Raw genomic sequence first — 22,671 nt, 5'->3', positions numbered from 1 at the left:
TATTCTCATATTAGTTGAGTTAATTGATATATCAGAAATCTATTTTAGATTGTTTAAAATTAGTATCAAAAGCACAAATTTTGCCATCAATTTGTTTTGAAGTATTCAAAACATTAAAAAAATAGACTGGTCAGACAATATTCTGTCTGATTTTTCATTATAGAAAAGTGTTTTTTTTTTAATTTATTTTTTTTTTAGTTCTCGGTGGACACAACATCTTTGTTGGTATGTGGTGCTGAGGATCGAACCCGGGCCGCACGCATGCCAGGCAAGCACGCTACCGCCACATCCCCAACCCTAGAAAAGTGTTTTTGATGGAGTCAAGTTGATTAATCTATATATTTTATTTTAGAAGCATATAGAATTAAATACCTTCACCTCAATTAAATTTTAAAACATGAAACATCCATTATTTGGTGATAGGGAAATGCATCAAGGGCTTTGTAAGGCAGGGAACGACTCTTAAAACACAGAAAATCCAGCAGCTTGATTTCAAACGTCTTCTGAAAAGCAGAACAACCTCAGAACAGGAAGTGACCACCATATCCTTCAGATGAATTGGGATGGGATTGTGCAAACAGGGAACAAAACATCCATTCAAAATGGTAAAAATTGGGTTGCATTTGAACTCTGCGGTTAATTGGTTAAAACCGCACCAGTGTAACCACTTTCTGTTTCAGACTCAGTGCCCTTTTCAAAGAAAACAATGACTTAGTGCATTTTGCTGTGTGTTCTTTGTTACTGAAAATGATTTTGACACAAGAAAATTCCTCGTGAAATGGAATCTGATGAATACCTCTCCAATTACCATCGCATTTCTATTCTGAGGAGCTGCCCTTGGTGAGCAGAAGAAATTTCAACATTCGCCCTGTTAAGCTAACAGTCTTTAGCTCACCTTGAAGGCTTAGGATAAATACTGGAGGCCATTCTGCCTACTCCTTGAAATAAACAGCTTCAGTTTACCCAAATGTGGCATGCCAGTGACATCTAAAAACACTACATATTTTAAATAATTAAATGCATCCACAAATGGTCAAAAAGTCCAGCATCCCCTCTAGCACCTTTCAGAACATTTAAGCAGGATTCCTAAAACCATCCTCAACCGTGGGATTTACAAAAAGAATTTTAATCTGTGCAGTTTTCACTGCAAAACTCTTTCACATTCCTCACCTTCTAGTCCTGGAGGATATTCAGTGACTTTCCCAGCAGGCTGAGGATTGGCTCAAGGACCCCCTGCCTCTTGCAGCTGGAGCTTGCAGCTAAAAGAGAACAGCACCTAGAGGATCCCCATCCTCTGCCCCCAGGACTATAAATGCCACCTGTACCTTGCCATCAGAGAAAATCAATCATTTGACTTTTATAGGTTCAGAGTCTTTTGAATAACCTATTATTTTCCCTATCAACAATACAAAATCAATGCACAGGCCTAAAAAAAGACTGGTCCTGTCTTTTTTTATCAGCAGTCTTCCCTTGATGCCATGTCTATTCATCTGTCTATGTGACCACTGAAGGAAAATAAATGTGAATCACTGTTTCCTGAAAAGGAACCCCAGGGGTAGCTAGTTGATCAGTGATAAGGATGATGGCCAGTTTCCGTGGCTGGAGAGATGGTGTATGAAAACTTCTAAAATAAGAATGGTCACATGTCCTCTGAGGGTTTCTGCTGAAGAGAGACCTGGGGTTACACAACACCCCCTGGAGCCTCAGCAGGAACAACTGGAGCCCAGGATCTGCTGAATCCCCAGCTATAACTGCCCAGGGACAGTGGGCAGGTCACATCAAACAGGTTCCCAGACTGGAGTACCCCCATGCGTAGGGACAGAAAGCTCTCATAACGGCACTCACTCACATTTCTGGTTTTGCTTTCTTTCTGCATCAGCTTTGATGCTTCATCTAACTACCAGCAGGTACTTGTTGAAAAGGGAAAAAAGAGCAAAAGGACTGGGGCAGCCTCCTTCCCTGTGCCTAGTCCAGCATTTCAAATGAACAAACTCAGAGAGCTGGGGCTGAAGGGGAGACAAGTAGCCATTTTTAAAAAATTCATAGCATGTGAAGGGGACAGTGGACCAAAGCAGCCTCCAGGAACAGGCGTCCTGGGAGCATCAAGGAGAGGACTGAAGACAGGTCCTTCCAGGCACTTTGATAAGGAAAACTCCTTAAATAGAATTTGAGAGCACCTAGGAATCCCCTACTCCACCCAGCCTTATGAGAATAGGTCTCTGCTGGGTCGGGGATGCAGCTGCAGGTAGTGTATCTTGTTTCACAATATTAGCACCCACTGGAGAAGCAAGGCTTCCAATGCTGTTGCCAGGTCATTTGGCATGTTGGAGAGACTCTGGATCACAGAGAAAGAGAAATGTGTGAATAATGAAGAGAGAATCAGACAAGGAAGAAACCCACACGTGAATCTGTTTTCTCGTGGAGATCCAAACACTGGAAGGGATGATCAAGAGGATTTGTCAGTTCTCCATGCTTACTTACTAAGCACAGAGTGGGCTGAATGTCACACTGTGGAATCAGCAAAACTGAAATGTGGTGTGTGGGGGGACAAACGCTGAGCAGTGTATGACAATCCAACTGCACTGGAGGGTTTTAGGGGAAAGGCAAGAAGGCCTTGAGGGTAGACACTCCTGTGTACTTTTTCCGCCTGGGGGCAAAGAGCCAGACTGAAGTAGAATTACTATTGTACTAACAGAGGAAAGTTCTCCTCTTGGAGCAGATATGGCTGAAAGTCATACTAGATAACAGCATTGTATTACTTCATTTACTCCACAAACACTTATTCCACAGCACCAGAATTAGTCAAAATAAACTAATTCATTAAAAAAAATTATGACCCTTTTCCTCAAGGAACTATAATCTTATTGGAAAGACAGAAGAATCAGAGAAGCATAGGAAACAGAAAAAAAGCCAGTGTTTGCTTACATATTTAGGATGAGAACTAATAACATGAAAACAGGATTTCAGAGACACAGGGACCAAGATATTCTATTCTAATCCTCTGTTTCAAGAGGTGAGGAACTAAGGTCAAGTCCTGATAGTGATAAAGCCAATGCTCCAAGTCCCATGGGAGAACCCCTCTTGCTCTGCAAAGCAATATGGGGGTGGAGCTGTGTCAGGGGAGCTCCAGTCAGGCTGGTTAAAATGGAACCAGGACTGGGGGGACTGATGTAAATTAGATTGGTGGAAAAAAGGTAGAAGACATGTCAGAGTGGAGGAATCGCACAAAGCAATGCAGCCACCTAGGAACATCTAGGAGTAATCACTGGCTTTAGTCCCTCTATCAACTTTTTATTGCTTTATTGCTTAATACTATGCAATTTGATGCCCCAAACTCTTATTGTTTAAGTGTGTCAGTTCATCTTTGCATCCAACTCTCCTTCCAGGCAGGGATTTAGTGAATGAAGATAGAACTGACTACCGGCATCATCAGAACTCTGGACAGCCTCCTTGTACTTTTTAAAAACAAGATAGAAACCGCTCACCTGATTTGGAGAACAAACGCAAAAGAAACAAAGTGGAGTATGTGTATTCATTTCAAAATTGCTAATTAAGCCACGAATTGCAAATTTCAGATGCAGAATATCTTCCCCAACCAGGGGCTGAGCAAATTTTTACAAAAGGATGAATAAAATAAAGGGCGAATAAAAGTTGTGGGAATGGGTGCCAACCCATGTGAGTCTAGCTGGACAAGGCATTCAGCAAAAGAAAAAGAGAGACAGAAAGAAACAAACCCATTTCCTGGTCAAAGAAGTTTGAGAAACATTGGTGATCCTCGAAAGAAAGGAAGGAAGGAAGGAAGGAAGGAAGGAAGGAAGGAAGGAAGGAAGGAAGGAAGGAAGGAGAAAAAAGTGAGTTTGGAGTTTCATAATGTACACAAGCATCTTAAAAGTTCTCACAAGTACTGAGGTTAAAAAAGCCTCTTAATTTTGATTGAGACCATGTTTCAAACTTGACCACCACAGAACCTTGTTTTTTATTTTTTCATCAATGGGTTTAGCAAATGACATCCTTAGAAGCTCTGCAGCCGGAGTTAATAGAGTACTTTTAGAATGGGGGCAGAAATGAGCCTTCAGTTCAGTGGAAGAAGGGGAGAGGCACAGAGCCCTTAGTTATTGGTACATCTTGTGGGTTATTTGAGACAATGTCTCAAACAGGGAAGGACATCCTCAAGCTCAATTCCTCCCAGAGTTTTTTAATTCTAAATAGAAAATTAAACAGGAACTATCTTTAGGGAAATTGCTTTTGTCCCCCTAAATCATAAGTAAATCTTTCATTTGCTGAATTTTTAATCTCTTTTTATAAAATTTAGGTCTAGATCAGTTTCTATGTGCTAAGAGTCAAAACAACAGAATAGAAAAACACATTATGCTGTCAGACATAGGTAAGAGACCCTGCATTTACAAGGCCATGGTGGGTGGTTTGAATATGATAGAAAAATCCACCACAAGAAAAAAGGAGCAAATTTCAGCCTTGAAGGAAATCAATCCATTACCTAATTTGAAATTCTAGTACTTTCCATCATGCTTTCTTGGCTGAAGATTAATTCTCAGAATTCATTAGTGTCACCACATTAAACACAGGTTGTTGCAACCATTTGCAGCTATCTCCCAGCCTGGCTTATGCCCAAAACAGGCAAAAGGGACATTTTTTTTAGCAAGAAGCAAGGTTGGGCTGTGGAGCTGAAGGCGCCTGAGGGCCCCCCTCCTTCCAGACCATAATGCACTGTCGCTGTATAAACTGCCATTTCATAACCAAAAATCCGGATGCTGCAAGGGGGAGCTATTTATCAAGAGACACAGGCTGATGTTTACCCGTGAATAAATGCTCTTGATATAGAGCAGCTGAAAAAGCAAAAACTAAAAATACTGGTGAACTTGATGAGAAAAGTGTGAGGAAAGGCAATCTCATCCCACACAGCGGGGCAACACTAGATCAAAACTTGGGATTTATGTCTCTTCTCATTTCTTTATCAACATTCTGTCTTTCATACTTTCTGCAATTTTCTTGTAGGCTTGCTACTCTGATGGTTAAGTGTTCCCTGTCGGTACAGAATAGCTAAATGGTTTTTGATCTGAGCAAACATTTCCCTGCCCCGTGATTCACCATGCTGCCCTGCGGTTCCTATCATCCTCAAACAGCAGCCTGACTGACAAAGAGGCCTTCACATCAAGAGGAGAAAATCCTCCAGAGAATAGACTAATTATAGGCTAAATAGCAGAGCCCGGGGTACTTTGTCTTGGAAGAAAATTTCCATTCTGAAAGACAAGACTATGACAAACACAGGCATTTCCCCCAAAATGACTAATGCCTTAATTTAAGAAAATAAAAAGGCAGACTGAGAATTTTGACATTGCCTATGTTATTTCAGTAAACCACCACTTCTCTGGTGGAATAGGTAACTATGTTTCAGTTTTCCTGAAACTTACAAATATGGTATTTGGAAGTGGTGTATTAAGGTCTGAAATTCCATGGTAACTTCACACCTGGGGTGGGGAGTTGGCAGGGTAGGGGTCTTCACCTGGAACAGGTAAATGAGATCTGGAGCACATACTCAATGAGGCAGTTTTACAGTTATCAGAGTAGAACAGATGCTACTTACTTAAAAAAAAAAAAAAAAAAAAGGCCTGAGAAGGTAGGAAAAAAGATTTTAGAACAGAAAACTCAGCCTGCCTTTGAAGTGGTAATAGGAAAAGCTTCTGTCCTGCAAAATAGGAGAGAGAAAAAGGGTAGTTGCCATTTTGCCTGAGATCCCAAGGAGGGAGGCCTGGATGCAGGGTTGGGAAGAAGAGCAACTCAGCTTAGTACTAGGTACTTAGTACTTAGTACCTGCAGGCAGAGCTGTCGGCACCAAGGGTCCAGAGTGAGCTCAGATGAAAAGGAAATGGAAAAGGAAGAAACTTGGAGATGGACAAGAACCATTTTTCAAACCCAGTAATGAAGACTCAAAGAAGGTGAAGCAGGAAGGAGAGAAAAAATGCGGTGTGGTTTGAAGCCCAACAACCAAATCTATGAGCAAATAGCACAGAATCTCCCTTGAGAGTAAAGAAATGTGCACCAATGGAGCTGGAATTCTTAGAAGGGGCTAGAGGCCTGGCTGAGGCAGACAGCTGCACTGTGTATCCCCAGAATGCCCCAGTGGTACTGATTGAGTGAAACCTAGCGACACTCCTTTCACTCTGTTTCTGATCCCTTGGGCCATGGTAAATAATTAGAAAAGCCCAGATTAACTGGTTGTGTCCCTAGAGAAGGAGCTGTGATACAAATTCTAGGTCCTGCAGCACTGCATGTCTGGGGACAGCCTGAGGGCCACAGATGGGAAGGAGAGTATACACAGACATCAGTCTGGAGAAAACAGGGGACCATGTAGAAGTGTTAGTCAAATGAGATGAAGAGTTCACATGCTACAGCTCAGAGTCAAGCAGCAGGTGAAGATGAAGATGAAGCACAGGTTCAGGGAGAGTCCAAGGCGAGTCCAAGGAGAAGCCAGGGGAAGGCCTGAGGGTGGAGGTATTGCCTTATCATTTGTTGTTGGGACTCAAGCTGTTCTTCCCAAGTGTCCCATGGCATTTGTAAGACTGGTTACAAGCATGCCTTCTGCTGGACATGATAGCAGCCCAGGGACAGCCTGATTTTTGTGTCCTAGTACTCAGGCAGTCTTCATGATGGTACTTGGTGGCCCCCCAGTCACCGATTCACACTTCCCTGTTTTCTTCATTTCTCTCTTCCTTAGTTGGGTTTTTGTGAAAAGCACTTGGCCGTTAAACAGGTATTTCTCCAAGGCAACTCCAGGCACGTGGAACAGTCAAGGCACCAGACAGCATGTGTCAGTACTTCAAGATGGAGCCCCTGCAGCTGGGTTACGAGATGTTGGTCTGATCAAGTTCCACCCTGTAGTTCCAAGGGCTGGGGAAGGTGTGATTATTGCAGCTCAGAATCCTGCCAATTGCTGGATCTCTCAGTCCACAGTATGGCAGCTTCCCAGAAGCTGGGAGGCACTGCCACTGCTGGCATAGCTAGGCATCTGCTGCAGCACCCCAGCCACTGTCTCCTGGGCCTCTCCAAGGGATGAGATCGGTCATAGATCAGCCTTGTCTTCTTTTAAAGGTCTTTGTTTAAGGTGAAGATTAAAGAAATATTTTCATGAAGTAGCCCAGGAAGATAAGGAGCACCAAAGGGCAAAGTGATAGGTGCATCCAGAGGATGGTGGTTATGGAAAATGTGTGTGAGTTGGGGCAAGATAATCCAGAAGTTAGCAGATCCTTTTTTTTTTTTTTTTTTGGTACCAGGAAGTAAACTCAGGAATGCTTACCCACCAAGCCACATCCCCAGCCTTTTTACTTTTTATTTTGAGACAGGGTCTCACTAAGTTGCTTAGGGCCTTGCTAAGTTGCTGTGGCTGGCTTTGAACTCATGATCCTCCTGCCTCAGACTCCTGAGCCACTGGGATTACAGGCATGCACCACAGCACCCCGTGGCAGATTCATTTTTTAAAGATACAATTGTTTTGTAGAAACATCATCCTTAAAATAGTCTGTTGATGTATTTAAATAATATAAGCAATCACCAAAACCATTATTCTCCTAAAACATGACACATGTAGTCATTCATTTTAAATAGTATTGGTGCAATAATACACAGGGATTAAGAGTGAGATATGGGGGGGGGGGGTTTCTAGGGTTGTGGCTTAGTGGTAGAGCACTTGCCTAGCATGTGTGAGGCACTGGGTTTGATTCTCAGCACCGCATATAAATAAATAAAGGGCCGCCAACAACTAATAAAATATTTTAAAAATTATTCACTTTCTCTCAGTGGGATCCGTACCTCTAAGGACAAAATTCCTGTTTGACAGATGTCCTAATCAAACTCTGCAAAGTTATGGGGGTCTGGGGAGGGGGCTTTGAGGGGTCTGACAATTCAACAAAAACAAAGACCTTGGGAATTTTCAAGTTCAAGCCTTTGAGTATTCTTGTTTTTGAATGTCTGGCTAATTTCTTTGATTCAAAAATCAATTTTCATTTTGACAAACAGTCATGGTCTGCTTCTTAGTCCAGGCTTAAGTGCCCAGGGACATATGAGTTGTATTCTTTCCCCTTGATCCTGCTTGCCACTCTGCCCTGAATTAAATCCATAATTTTCATTTGTATGCATTTTCTCCTTACAGAGGGAAGAAATGGATGGTACCCAGCCATTCCTTATAAGAACTGAACAACCAGTTCCACAGTGCGTGACTGTTACATGATCAAGACCACCCCAGGACTGGGGTGGGGGCCAGGAGAGTGCAAAACAAACAAAGAATATTGATAGGGAACACACAGACACAAGATTAAGGGAACAATTCTATAAACTAGGCCCACTTTGCTGACTCCATATGCTTTCTTAAACTATAAATGTGTGTGTGTGTGTGTGTGTGTGTGTGTGTTTTTACACACATACACATATATATAACCTGCAGCCCTGCCTGACATAATTCAATAGGATAGGTTACATTCCTTAGCAAACAATCTGTTATCTGCAGGAGAAATATAGGCCCGAAATGCAGACAAAAAGAACACAGGTTACCCTAAAGTGGGGGGACTTTTGTGACCCTTACGCAGACCTGATCCCAGAACTCAAGAACATAAGGATAATTTCTACTAATCATAAAATCTGTAAAAACAGGTCTCGGGTTGTCATGTGCCGGCGGGGGGGAGGGGGGGGGGGCTTGAAAGTTTGATGTCATCCTACTGTCAATCAAAAGATAAGAGGTAGATGTGGGTTGGACTCTGGAAACTTCCTTGGGAACCCCGCCCCAATAAAACTGGAGGGCAGGAGGGGTATGCCATCTTTCACCTCTCTTAGATGAACCACCCTCTCTTAATTTTAAGAGTGTCCCCTTTCCCTTTCCTATCTCTTCAATAAACTCATGCTGCTATTCTGAGTGACTCTGAAAGCTCTCCAACATGACGGCAAGTGAGACAGGACAGCAGGGGCTGCCTCAGCTCAGTGGAATGGCTCGTGCCATGAGAAACTTAGCATCTTATGGAGTAATACTGAATTTACACATATAAAATATTTTGAGAACAAGGTGATATTGAAATTATTGATTCATTCAAAAACACATTAGGTATTTGCTGTGAATGGCACTATACCAAGTGCTTGGGAGAAGCACCCCTGGCTCTCGCAGAATTTAGAAAAAGTAGCAGAATGGACACGGACATAAATAACCATAATTCAAGGATAAAATGCATAAGCACTAGAATAACTCAGGCAAAGTAAATTATTCTAGCTAGGAGAACAAGTATTTCACAGGCAAGACGATACTTGGGTCTTAAAGGACAAAGGGTACATCGAAAGTGCAGGGAGAAGCATTCAAGTGAAGGGTACAGAAGCCCTTTGGGGAGGCCCCTTGGAATAAAATGCAAGACTCAATCAGGGAACAGAGTAGAACAGAATTCTGCAGGTGTAATAGATGAGAGTAAAAATCTGCCTTGGAACTTTTTTCTGGAACCTAGAAGGGCCCGTGCAATGAGCTTGGGTTTGCTTTCTTAATCTTAGCCATACGGAAAGGGAGTTTTTAAGCAGAAAGATTACACAATTAGATCTTCCTTTAAAAACAAACTGGTGGGGCTGGGGTTGTGGCTCAGTGGTAGAGCATTCACCTAGCACATGTGAGGCACTGAGTTCGATCCTCAGCACCACCATAAAAATAAATAAAGACATTGTGTCCACCTACAACTAAAAAATAAATATTTTAAAAAATGGAAGAGTCAATTGGAGGGAGGGAGGGGGTCCTCTTAGGAAACACCCATTCAGCACAGAGGATCCGGGAGGGAAAGATGATGGTGTAGCTCTGGAAACTGAAGACAAGCCAAAAGCACAGAAAGAGAAGAGAAAAAGTTGCTGGTGGAATCTGAGGCAATTTTCAATTTAATAGATAGACCTGCAGCTACATCTTTGTATACATCTATCTTTCACCTTCACTACCCACAGGAACATCTCTCAAAGGACCCCAAAACTTTGAATACCAATTCCAGGATCTCTTTTTAGTTCTCTTTGTGCTCAAGCCCTCTGCTCAGGCCTGGTTCACGGCTGCTGTTGAGCTGCCCTGCTTTCTTGAGCATTTTCTTTCCTCGTCTGCAGCAATGCTCCATCTCTCAGTCATTCTCTTACTTCTTGACCACTCTGGCTCATTTATTTTCATTGCTGGGTAGAGCAAAGGACAAGGGCAGAGGAGATGCAGTATGCAGAGACAAGAAGCAGTGAGCATAGGACAGAAAGCATTTGTGTCCACAGGCTTGGAACGTGCTTCTGGGCCACCACTCAGTTTGCCCAGTGGATCAAATATGCTAACCAATATTGAAGAAATTTGCATATCACTGGGAAGGCCATCCCTAGCCTTGGGGACTCACAATCCCAAACAAGTCTGAAGATTCTGCTGAAAACCAGTGAGTTTAACTCAAAGTGCGTATTTGGCACTAAGTAAAAATTACAAGTGTAAGAAAATGAGTAAACACTTACAACTGATTAATTATTGCAAATGATCTTTATAACAGTTTTAATGAGATATTAATTCACATACCATACAGTTCACCCATTTAAAATGTATAATTCAAAGCCTTTTTTTTGGTACTGGGGATTGATTGAACTCAGGGGCACTCGACCACTGAGCCACATCCACAGCCCGATTTGGTATTTTATTTAGAGACAGGAGCTCACTGAGTTGCTTAGTGCAACTGAGTTGCTGAGGCTGGCTCACAGCCCTTTTTTAAGAAATAAAGAACAGATATTTTTCCTTCTACATTGTCCATTTACACAGTTGTGCAACCTTTACCACAATCAGTTTAAGAACATTTTCATCACTCCAAAAAGAAACCCCAAACCTCTTTGCACTCACTCCCCACCCCATGTCCCTTTGACCTTCTCCATCACAGGAAACTACTAATCGATTTTTCTATTTTTATAGATTTGCCTAATTTGGAAATTTCTTATATGGGCATTTCTGTGACTGGTTTTTTTCACTTAGCATGTTTTCAAGGTTCATCTCTATCAGAGCATACATTAATATTTCATTCCTCTATAATACTAAAAAATGTTCCATTGTATGGATAGACCACATTTTATTCATCCACTGATCAGTTGATAGGTTTGGGGGATTATTATTAAGCTATTATGAATTAATGTTATACCCATTTCTGTGTTTTTGTGTGCACATGTTTTCATTTCTCCTGGATGTACTCCTAGGAGTGAAATTGCTCTATGTTTACCTTTTGAAGAACTACCAGACTGTTTTCCAGAGCAGCTGTATTGTCTTACATTCCCACTAGTAGGGTATGCATTTGATTTTTAATACTTCGTCCTGTTCCAGAAATAATTCCAGGCATCTTACAATAACAGGTGTTTCAATGAAGGTATATGTAATGAGGCAAAAATAAAGCAAAGGGTAAATCTGGGAAGAAAAATAGAATTTGGAATGCTAAATAAATGACTTTGCCAGAGAGGTCCACAAATTTGGCTCTAGTCTTCTAAGCAGACAATGTGGAAGGAAAAATGTCTGTCTTTATTTCTTAAAATCCATTCTAGACAGACTAGCTGCTTAGAGAACAGTGATAATTGGTAATGAGACTAAAGATAAGCTCTCCTGGGTTTTCACAGAAAGGACTGCAAGTAATGTAATAGATACTGTTTCTCTGTAGTAAACATGGCCATGAGTTCCATAGAGTATTTTTTTTCTTTCTTCCTTCCTTTCTTTCTTTTTTTCTTTCTTTCCAGCAGTGCTGGGGATTGAACCCAGGTCATCACGCATTCTAGGCAAACACTCTAACCACTGAGCCACATCTCCAGTCAGAGAGCTACTTTTTTTTCCTCTTTTAAAATTGGTGCATTGTCGTTGTACATGATGATGGGATTTGTTGCTACATATTCATACATGCACACAATATAACAGTGTAATTTGGTCGATATCATTTTGCAGTATTTCCCCTTTCCTTTTCCTCCTCCCTCCCCCTGGTCCCTTTCATAGGGCTGTTTCTTAGAGTGCTCTTCAATCCTAACTAATGCCTAATACCAAAGAATCATCTAGCAAAAAATTCATCCTGGGTGGCCAATACAAAGAGGCACAGACCTCTGATCTTAATCCAGGGCTAACCCTACAAGAGACCTGGTGAACTTTTACAGGCTCAGGCCCCTTGATTCCTAATAGCGTGGAAAGCAACACTCACGCTGGCAACCATCAAGTGAAGGAAAGGCAGGTGCCAAGGCACACGTGCTGATCATACAAAGTCCAAGAAGAAGATTGCAGGGAAAGTTTATTCCTTGAATTGAGAGAAGCCCAGAGGAAGGAGTAATTTTATCTCTACTGTGGGAGCTGGGGGAGGGGAGAGGACTGAGCATCCCAAGTGGGTGTGGAAACAACAGGGCAGTCAGTTTGCCTCCTAAATGATGCTGATAATGGTTCCAGCAAGAATTTCAAGCTGGAATCCATGGTGGGGATAGGGGATTCACAAGTGTCCTGGGGTCGCTATCACCCACACTTTGTGTCCTTCCCTCAATGTGTGTTCTTTGGATACAGACGTAAGTGGATTCAACATTCCCCTGTGGGTCACCAATTCCATGCCTATTGTTGATGGTATGAACATCAAACTGGGGCAATGAATCAAGCCAGACTTTCCTAACAATCTCACCACTCCTGAAAAACCTGGAAAAAAATCTCATCAGATCACATGGGGTTGTTAATGTTTTATGCAACTCTGGAGCGTACACAGCTACTGACGGACTGTATTGGTTCACATTCCTGAGGACACAAATTGTCACAGTGTCTGTCACTTGTTATCCCCCTTCTGAGTCAGAAAGTTTCAAAGGACAATGAACCAGAATGATTGGTACTGCTACTGCCCCTTGGAAAGAGAACTCTTCCTGAGGAAGTGGCCACCCAAGGAAGCCTGTGAGTATTGCTTCTGTGTGTGCTTTTAGACCGAGAAATGAATACGTCACCCCCCAGGGATGTCAATCCAGTGCCTTGTTCAAGCACTAAATTTTGTAAGATACAATATTTTTCTTTTTTAGGCAAGGGAATGAATAAAGACACAGACTGCCAAAGAGAGTCTGGGGAGTCCTTAAAACTCCTCCATTAGCATGATGGAGAAGTACAGCTCCATCTATTACATCAAAGCCTCATCAGAGGCCCTAATCCTCTCTGAAAGGAACTCTCAGGCAGCCAAGCTATTAATTTGCTGAATAATAGGCCATCTGATTAACCCTTGAAAAGCAAAGCACAGGCACTGCAGGCAACAAATGTTCCCAGGGGCTGAGAATGAAGGAGGAGGCCTTTGGAACAGTTTCCACTGCAGTGTTAGGGAACCAGCGCTAAGCCTAAGTTTTCTGAATGGTTAGCTTTCTGCTTTCCTTCCCCATTTCCCCATTCTCTCTCCCTAGAGCATGCTGATTCCCTTCCCTGGTACTGTAGTGTGTCCTGAGCTTCAAGCCAGCCACATACTCGGTGACGTGCTTAGATAGGTGATGTGGAACTTCCATGTCACAGAATAGACCCACAGCTGCAAATCAGTGACAATAAAGACTCTTTTAAGAACATTTACCCAAGACTGGAGTTGTGGCTCAACAGTAGAGCCCTTGCCTGGCATGTGTGAGGCCCTGGGTTTGATCCTCAACACTGCACATAAATAAATAAATAAATAAATGATAAAAAAAATCCATGGACAACTAAAAAAATATTTTTTAAAAAGTCAAAAATCAGTTCTATCTCCAAAATAATATATTGCAACTATTCTGCTGTCTTAAAATAGGAATAGGAAAAAATGAGAACAGAGAGCTTTCTCAAAAAGAAATAAACATTAGAAGTACTCAAGAAGTTCATCATGACACAGTAAGGAATTAGTTAACCTTTGACAATACTCTTTCTTCATGAGAGCTACAATATTAAACAAAACTACATGAGAAAAAGTTTGATAATTAATGCTTCTAAAGCACAAAACTTATTAAAAAGCTAATGTAATCAAGATAATCAGTTATTGGTATAGCAACAGACACACAGGCAATAGAATTGAGAACACAGAAATAAATTTAAAAAAAAAAGAACATTTACACACCTACATCTGCTCTAGGGCAGGTCACGAGTGTTCTGGGGAAAATAGAAAAGGAGGCAGAATCCACAGCTGGGTAAAAAGAGGGGGTGTGGGTCGCTAGCTTGGGCGTGAATGGAATCACTTCTAACTCAACAAGAGATGCCTAACATGGAACCAGGTTGATTCTTTTATGGGATCCTGCTGCTAGAGGTAGACAACTGGATGCTATGTTGCCAAGGACAGGTAACAGGTAAGCTGGGTGGAGGGTTTCACTTGGTGTGCTTTAATAAATCACATACACATCAGCCTTTCTGCTGGTTGTATCAGATAATGAGATGAATGATTGAATGTATGACACGACGGTCAATTATCATGTGGAGGATATAAATTCTATTGTGCTGAGGACATTTATCTCTGTATTGATCTGGCTTTGCTAGCAAGGATCATAAATTACTAGCCTTCCACAATCGTATGATAAATACTCTAATAACACAATGCCACCGACTGTTTTCCCAATAAATTCCCTTATGTTTTCAGTTAGAAACATGCAGGGTTTATTTTATTTTACTAAAGATTTTAATTTTTAGAGCAGTTTTGGGTTCACAGCAAAATTAGGAGGAAGGGACAGAGAGCCCCCTCCCACTCCCAGCTCCTGCACAGGCATAGGCTCCTCCATTATCACCTCCCCCAGCAGGACATTGATTACAATTGGTGAACCTACACTGACAGATCAGAAATCAGAACTACCTGAAGTCCACAGCTTACCTTAGGGTTCACTCTTGGTGTCATTTATTTTATAGGTTTGGAAAAATTTATAATGACATGTATCTACTACTATGTTATCATCTGCATATTTTCATTGCCCTAAATCCTGTTATGCCTAGTCATCCCTACCCCCACCCCACCTGCTGACAACTGCAGATCTTTCTGCCATCTCTAATTTCTACTTTATCTTCTGACATGGTACTCATCCTATATGGAGCCTTTTCACATTGGCTTCCTTCATTCAACAATGTGCATTTGAGGTCCTCGCATGTCTTTTTGCAGCTTGATAGCTCCTTTTCTTTTGAGTGCTAAATAATATTCCATTGCATGGATGTATTACAGTTTACTTATTCATTCACTGTCTCTTGCTTCCAAGTTTTGGCAATTATAAAGATTTCATAAACATCTGTGTGTAGATTTTTTTCCCCGACACACATCCTTTGGGTGGAATGCCCAGGAGTATGATTGCTGGGTTGGATGGTAAGAGCATATTTAATTCTGTAAGAAACTGCAAACTATCTTCCTAAGTGGCTGAACCATTTTGCATTCTGTCCAGCCATGAGTAAGAGCTCCTGCTGTTCCACATCCTGGCCAGCAGCTGGTATTGTCAGTGTCTCAGATTTTGATCATTCTCATGGTAATATCTCCCTGCTGTTGCATTGGTTTAATATTAATTTTATTGCCAAAAACTTACAGGTAGTATGAAGACCATGGAGGAAGGTCTGTTCATCCCAAACAAACAGTGATGTGTTAGAGCCAGCAGCCACGAGCTCACTGGGTATCATTGTTACCTTTCCAGGAATTTTGTGAAATAGCTGATATCACATTGGTAGCTGGAAGGTGGTCATGGTGGGCATATTTAAACCACAGAAATCAGTAAACACTATAAATCAACCCCACCCCGCCTCTGCCCAGCAGGATATTACAGAGCACACCACTGCTTGGGTACTGGAAATCTCAGGGAAAACTGACTGCCTGGTCATTCCAAAGCACAGCCATAGGAGTACAAATCTCTTTTTACTACCAATTTCCTCTAATTCTTTTTTCCTTTTTCACTTTCTGCCTTCTGTTGGAAGGATGAAAATTTTTCACAGACCCTTTTTTCTTTCTGTTGGTTTAAAAACTATACATTGTTTTTCTTTTCTTTTCCCTCAGGTAATGACTTTATTGTTTTAGTTAACATAACCAGCCCATGGTACAGCATGATAAATCATAAAGTACAAGTCCAAGGAAGGTATTACCTTTACTAAGTTACAAAACTTTGGCAAATCAACACAGTACTCTATAATACAATAAAATATTATTTATGTTGGAGTCATATATTAGACTTAGTGATGATTTTTACTCCAAAAATATCATTTAAATACCAAATCAAAACACTGTGGTTTTTAGCAGAGCAAGTTATTTTATACAATTTAATGTCTTTTAAAACTACCCAAATTCTCATTTTAGAGTCAGTTCCCCCATGCAGGCTGTGCTAGTCTGTATTAGCAAGGTGAGTGTGTATGTATGAGGAGAGGCTCTGCTTGCTTGGCTCTGGGGTTGGACCAAAGTCAGGTACCGTTCCAATGCTTTATCATTTTTCTACAAATGCCGCCACCGCCATTGGTGTCCTCATGCTTCCTCTTGCTGAAGCCACCAACTCTTCAATCTCAGCATTTAATTTATGTATTACCCATTCCATTGCTTCTCGGCCTTTACTAGCATTAGAAGATATCGTGGTGGCCATCAGTCCTTCCAGGTAACTGCGAAGGCTGACTCCCTGCCCAGAAATGATGGCTTCCTGAGTCAAAATAGTCTTTTCTGGGTCTTGAGGATGTGGTTTGTAGATAAGTCTCTCATCCCCTGACACCATATTTGTAAAGGAAATATTAAGTTTTTAATGATTTAAGTTCCATTGTTTTCTCTACAGGATCAACTACAGAATGTCCTTGCACATTTGTTTTGGTTCTTGCTGAACCAATAAGAGACTTCACGATGGAAGTCAGTCCCCACTCTGTGCTAAGAAGTCTGTGGCTGTGCAGCTTTCCAGAGGGATCTGTATGCCTGTCCAGCACATCAACTCCAACCACACTCGGGTTCATAGGGTTTGGGTATTTCTGCATTGCAGCTGTTGTAACAGTTTCCCCTGGGTGGTCGAAGATGAGCTCCGAGGTCCAGATTTTCATGGTGCCGGAGGCCTGAGTCCTGTCCCTGAGACTCTGGGGAACACTGAGGCCACACTACCCAGCCCCACCCTACGCGCGGCCCCAGGCCCTATCCTGGCTGGGCCAGGCCTCAGCGCCCTACATATTGTTTTTTATAGTGTTGGGGATTGCCCTACAGGCTTAACATGTATGCTGAACTATAAATTTGCCAGTAGTTCTACCCTCTTTCTTTTTATAAATCATTGTATTGGTGCATTATGATTATACATAATCTTGGGATTCTTTGTGATATATTTGTACATGCTCCTTGTATCAATTGCTCTACTTCATTTCCCTATATCTTCCTTCTTCCTTCCTTTCTCTCTCCTCTGATTGCCTTTTTTCTACTGGTCTCGTTTCTATTTTCATGAAGTCCCTTGTCTTTCCTTTTTTCTCTCTAGCTCCCCCATATGAAAGAAAATATATGAACCTTGATCTTCTGAATCTGGATTACCTCACTCAGCATGATGCTCTCATCTGTTTTCAGCAAATGACATGATTTTGTTCTTCTTTATGGCTGAGTAAAACTCCATTGATTTTATATATACAATTTTCTTTATGCATTCATCTGTGGATGGACACCTAGGCTGATTTCATAACATGGCTTTTGTGAATTGCACTGCTATCAACAGGGGTATGCGTGTATCGCTGTAGAATGAGGACTTCCTTTTTGGATTCTGTCCTTTTATGAGCACAGAAATCTATGCATGCTTAAACCACATCTTGAACAGTGCCTTTCCCCCAAGCTTAAGATTAGTGTTAGCTTTTACATATCTTATCCCAAATTGTTTTCCTTCTTTACAATTAATAGTTACTTATTTCACTCCTTCAGGCTGTTCCATGAAATTAACTTCATTTCAAATGAATTTATATTTCACTTGTTATTTTTTGGTAGTTTCTTAGAAGCTTCAATGCGTTTCAAAACTTCATTTGGCAGGCTCATTTGGGGGAGAAGGGGTCTTTTTCCTTCTCCTCTCTCTTCCCCTGTGTCCACTCTCCTAGTGTAATAATTTTAAAGTTATGTCTGCCCAGCTCTCTGGGGCTCCAGCACAGAGCCAGGTATTAGAATAGCATTTTTAAAAATCCTATTCTCTTAGGTATATGGACAAGTCCATCACTGTGACAATAAAAGTTCTGGTTGCTTATCAATCCTTCTATCCAGAAGGCAGCCCAAAGCCATAGTCCCAGATGATGGTCAGCACTGGCCCAGGCGAAGGAGAACAAAATGGAAGAAACCTTGGTGCTTAGAACATGGGCTCATGTGACCCCTCCCCCACCCTAATTTTTTCCCCAGCCTCTTTTATCAGCCCAGGAGACCAACCCCAGACTCTTGAGCAGAGTCCAGCTCCAGACCCTGCCTTGCTTGGAGCCCCTCGTCCCATTTATCAAATGAAGCCAAACTCCCAGCCCTGCTGCTCCTCCTGCGGGCAGCCTCAGTCTAGTTGAGCACTTTGTGTTTTTGTTCCATTCTGATCCATCATAGAGTTTAGGTTCCTTCCCTCTGTCCCTTTCCTCCATTCCTTCCTTGCTTTTCTTCTTTCTTCCTTCCTTAGCAATATGATTTTGGCCTTTTCTTTTCACCTAAGAGCTTGTCAATGTTATATGTTCAGAAAAGTATACATCCAAAAGCCCTTTGGACAGAGAATTTCCTGTATGGAAGCACATAAAGGCAAAACTCCTTCAAAATCAATCTTGTCATTTTGTCTGCTTACTATCATCCTAAATTATTTTTCTTTGGTATGTTTCTTCATCCGCTGGTATGAAGAGTATTTAAACTATTAATATATATGGCCAAGATTAGCACCCATGAGAAGTGCTGTTGACCTTCTATAGCAAGGAAGCAGAGTTTGTCATGACCTCCAACTTCTCCACGCCTCGATTTCCACCTATCACACTACACACCGTCCTAAAGCAGGCTTGGCTTGGCAATGATTAAGGTGGAAGGAAACACCAATCTTGTAGAGTCCTGGCAGTGACCATGGTCCTAAAACACCATGAGCCATGAGAACAACTGTTTCTCTTAATCCTGAGTTCAGAAGTGGCCCCTCTCCAAACAAGGTGATGGGGAAGGCAAAAATAGGGAAGTGGGAGGTGGGGGATTGGAGAGAAGTGGGCAGAGTTGTTAAAAAGGAATGACTGTTGAGATTGGTGGGGGGTGGGAGGTGGGGGGATTGTTTGGACATCATTTCCATATATTCAAAGAACTAAAACAGAATCCACAGCTAATCTTGCAGCTTTCATCAATCATTTTTTTAAAATCCTATGATGATTCTGGAAGTTCAATGTTCATTTTTGCTCTGGGAAGGTGGTGAAGGGCAGGGTATGCAAAGCCCCTCCTCTTCTTCAATTTTGTGTTTGTGGTTAGGAGTCATTGTCCAAAAATCATATGTTCTAACATTCAATTTCTAACCAGGTCCATTAAATGCTGTGCATAAGTTGGAAGATGTCACTTCCTCCTAGAATTGCAGTTCTTCAAAAGACACTGATGTTTATTGAGCTTCTGCCACATGCTGGAACTGTGCTAGGTACTAGGTACAAAGCAGAACAGGTGCATTCTCTGCTCTCAAGGACATCACAGTTTGAGTGGGGAGACACAAACAAGCAGCTTCAGGATGGTTTGCTCTCCTCTCCTCTCCTGTAAAAGGCACCATGCAGATATGAAAGCATGAGGGGAGGGTCCCCTGAGTCTTCCTGGGGCAGTCAAAGAAAGCACTACCTGTTCAGTTTGCTGGGATGGGCAGGCAGCCTGGAGGAGAGCATGACACTGCATAGACACAGAGACCAGATCCTTTATGACCTTGTGTGGTTTGAGTCCTAGCACATCCTATAAGTAGTGCAAAGCCACAGAATGATTACAAGCCAGGAGGACTTGATCCGTTTGGGAATAAAGATCATGCTGACTGTTTTTCAGGATGGTTTGCAATGACTGCAGTTGCAGAGCTGGGGGGATATTACAGAAGCTGTTACTCTAGTTGGAGCAGAGAGCTGAAGTTTTACCTGAAATCACCAGGACACTGTGTACTAAATGAAAGGAGTCAAACATGAAAGGTCTCCTATTGTATTACTCCATTTATATAAAATATACAGAACAGGGAAATTCAAGAGACAGAAAGAAGATCGGCTGGTGATCAGGGACTAGAGGGGAACGGGAAATGGAGAGAAACTGCTTAGGTAGGTATGGGGTTTCTGTGTGGAATGATGAAAATATTTTGGAACTGGACAGAAATGGCAGTTGCATAACATACTGAATGTTTGAAATGCCACTGAATTGTTCATTTTAAAAGGCTAATATTAGCCAGGAGCCGTGGTGCGTACCTGTAATCCCAGCAGCATGGGAGGCTGAGACTGGAGGATGGCAAGTTCAAAGCCAGCCTCGGCAAAAGCAAGGCTCTAAGCAACCCAGTGAGATCCTGTCTCTAAATAAAATACAAAACAGGGCTGGGGGTGTGGCTCAGTGGGTGAGTGCCCCTGAGTTCAATCCCCAGTACCAAAAAAAAAAAAAAAAAAAAAGGTTAATATTATATTATGTGAATTTCACCTCAATTAAGCCCACATACACACATTCTAGCATCATGAGCCTAAGAAAAGATATTGCAATATGACACAGACCTGGGTTTGAATCCCAGCTCTGCCAGGATGCAGCTATGAGACCTAAAGCCTCTCTGTCACCTAACCTTTAATAAGTTTAGTATCCTGAGGAATAACCTGCCTTGTATGACTTGAATTCACTGAAATCATGCAAGTAAAGTGCATTTCACTATGTCAGATGCACAACCTCCAACAACCAGCTCTAAGTAAGGCATATTGTTAGATCTGCGATGTAGCTGCATGGTAGAGTGCTCACCTAGCATGCATGAGGCCCTGGATCCATTCTCAGTGCCATGAGGGGAAAATAAAAGCTTCTTGTTAAAATTATTATCTGTATTCTCCTCACAGACAACTCTAAATTTATTCAACTACTTTTATTTTAACTCTCAAGTATTTTTTAGGATATGCCTGATTTAGATGAATGTCAGCTAATTGTCTTTCTTTAGCTAAGTGAGTTTTGTCATAAATTTTCACATTTCAGAGAACTTGGTCAATATTAAAAAGAAATGTGAAGTCTACATCCACAAAAGTATGAGCTACATTAGTCCATGGCAGGTATCACTGAGTGACACTAGACTATGCCCACCGCAAATAGCACGGGAACTCATGGACTCTTCCTTAGACACAGATTCAGAATCCTCCACACAGTGTTCCAGGAAGGGGGTCTGATGGTCAGAGTGGGGTTGCAAGATGACACCCATCTGCCATCTCCCCATAATAATTTGTTCCTCTTGGAACATTTATTGGTACACATGACCAATAAATCTCAGTAGTGAGCATATATTTAGTTCCTGAAGCCTATCTAAAGCCAGCAAATCTTTGGCCATTACAGAAATTCCCCAATTTTAGTATTTAGCAATATGTTTTGAAGGGAGAATTTAGCATAAACCTTTAAAATTGTATATGTATTTAAACAAAAAAGAAAAGAAGGATGGGAAGAAGGAACACAATGGCCTTAGGTACAATACTACTACCTAATATTCCCCCGAAGCTCTACAGCATTCACAGGTATGTATGAGCCTCCCTGATAGGTGGGTATTATCCTCACCTACAGTGTAGGAAACAGAAGGTTCTGTTCCCTCTGAAAGCATTGGGGAAGGTCTGCCAAGGCCTCTCTCATAGCTGCTTGTGGTCCCTTGGATGGATACATCCTGACACTAGTCATCACACGACGTTCTCTCTGTGTTTCTGCACCAAATTTCCCCTTTTATCAGGATACCGGTCATATAGGATTGGAACCCACCCTACACCAGTATGACCTCATCTTAACTAATTATATCTGCAAGGGTCCTGTTTCCAGATAAGGTCACAGTCTGAGATACTGAGGATTAAATCTTCAGATATGAATTTTTAAGAGGCCCCAGTTCAAACCATAACTTGGGTGATCAAAACCAGGCTTTCTATGCTTTACTGTGTGTGAAACATTGTTTTAGCCTGAGGGTTCAAACTGCTAGACTCTCTTGAAGGCAAGAATTTCCCATTACTCACTCAAATATTGCCTTTTAGCAAAAAATTTTTTAAAAAATTTATAGCCTTCATATAAAAAATATCAGTGATGATTTTCCCATGCATTAACATGACATGAGAGCTAAATATCATGCATTGAATGACCTCATGAAATTCTGAATTAAAAGACTAAGAAATGAACATAAACCACACACGTACCCAAAAGTCAATGGAAGACCAAGAGATTCTATGACATCTTATTATTTTTAAAACTGCTGTTGTAAATTTTGAATCTAACACACACACACACACACACACACACACACACACACACACACTCCTTTCTTTATTAGAGCCAAAGGGTTATAACTGATATTTTTATCCCTACCATAAATGATCAGTGGGCTGAAAGAATGTAGTAGTACTGGTGATGTGGGCTGACACTTTCATTTTTTTTAAATATTTATTTTTTTAGTTTTAGTGGACACAATATCTTTATTTTACATTTACGTGGTGCTGAGGATTGAACCCAGTGCCTCGTGCATGCTAGGCGAGCACTCTACCACTGAGCCACAACCCCAGCCCAACATTTTCATTTTTAATTGAAATTCTAACTGACGCAGGGC

General features: G+C 41.6%; 1 protein-coding gene and 1 pseudogene across 2 annotated transcripts in view; both read right to left on the bottom strand.

Moving 5' to 3' along the window:
* Positions 1–22,671, bottom strand: part of MYO3B (myosin IIIB) — a gene marked incomplete at its 5' end in the record, with an annotated part of 464,298 nt that overhangs the window by 269,600 nt on the left and 172,027 nt on the right. The window lies entirely within an intron of this gene.
* Positions 16,050–16,993, bottom strand: LOC308630742 (PRELI domain containing protein 3B-like; annotated as a pseudogene). Its single transcript has one exon. The product of its transcript is annotated as a PRELI domain containing protein 3B-like (transcript).

Source organism: Spermophilus citellus (genome assembly GCF_964194105.1).
Source record: "Spermophilus citellus genome assembly, chromosome: 11".
NCBI classification, from domain to species: Eukaryota; Metazoa; Chordata; class Mammalia; order Rodentia; family Sciuridae; genus Spermophilus; species Spermophilus citellus.
The sequence above is the reverse complement of the archived record's forward strand: the minus strand, read 5'-3'. Positions and strand labels throughout refer to the sequence as shown.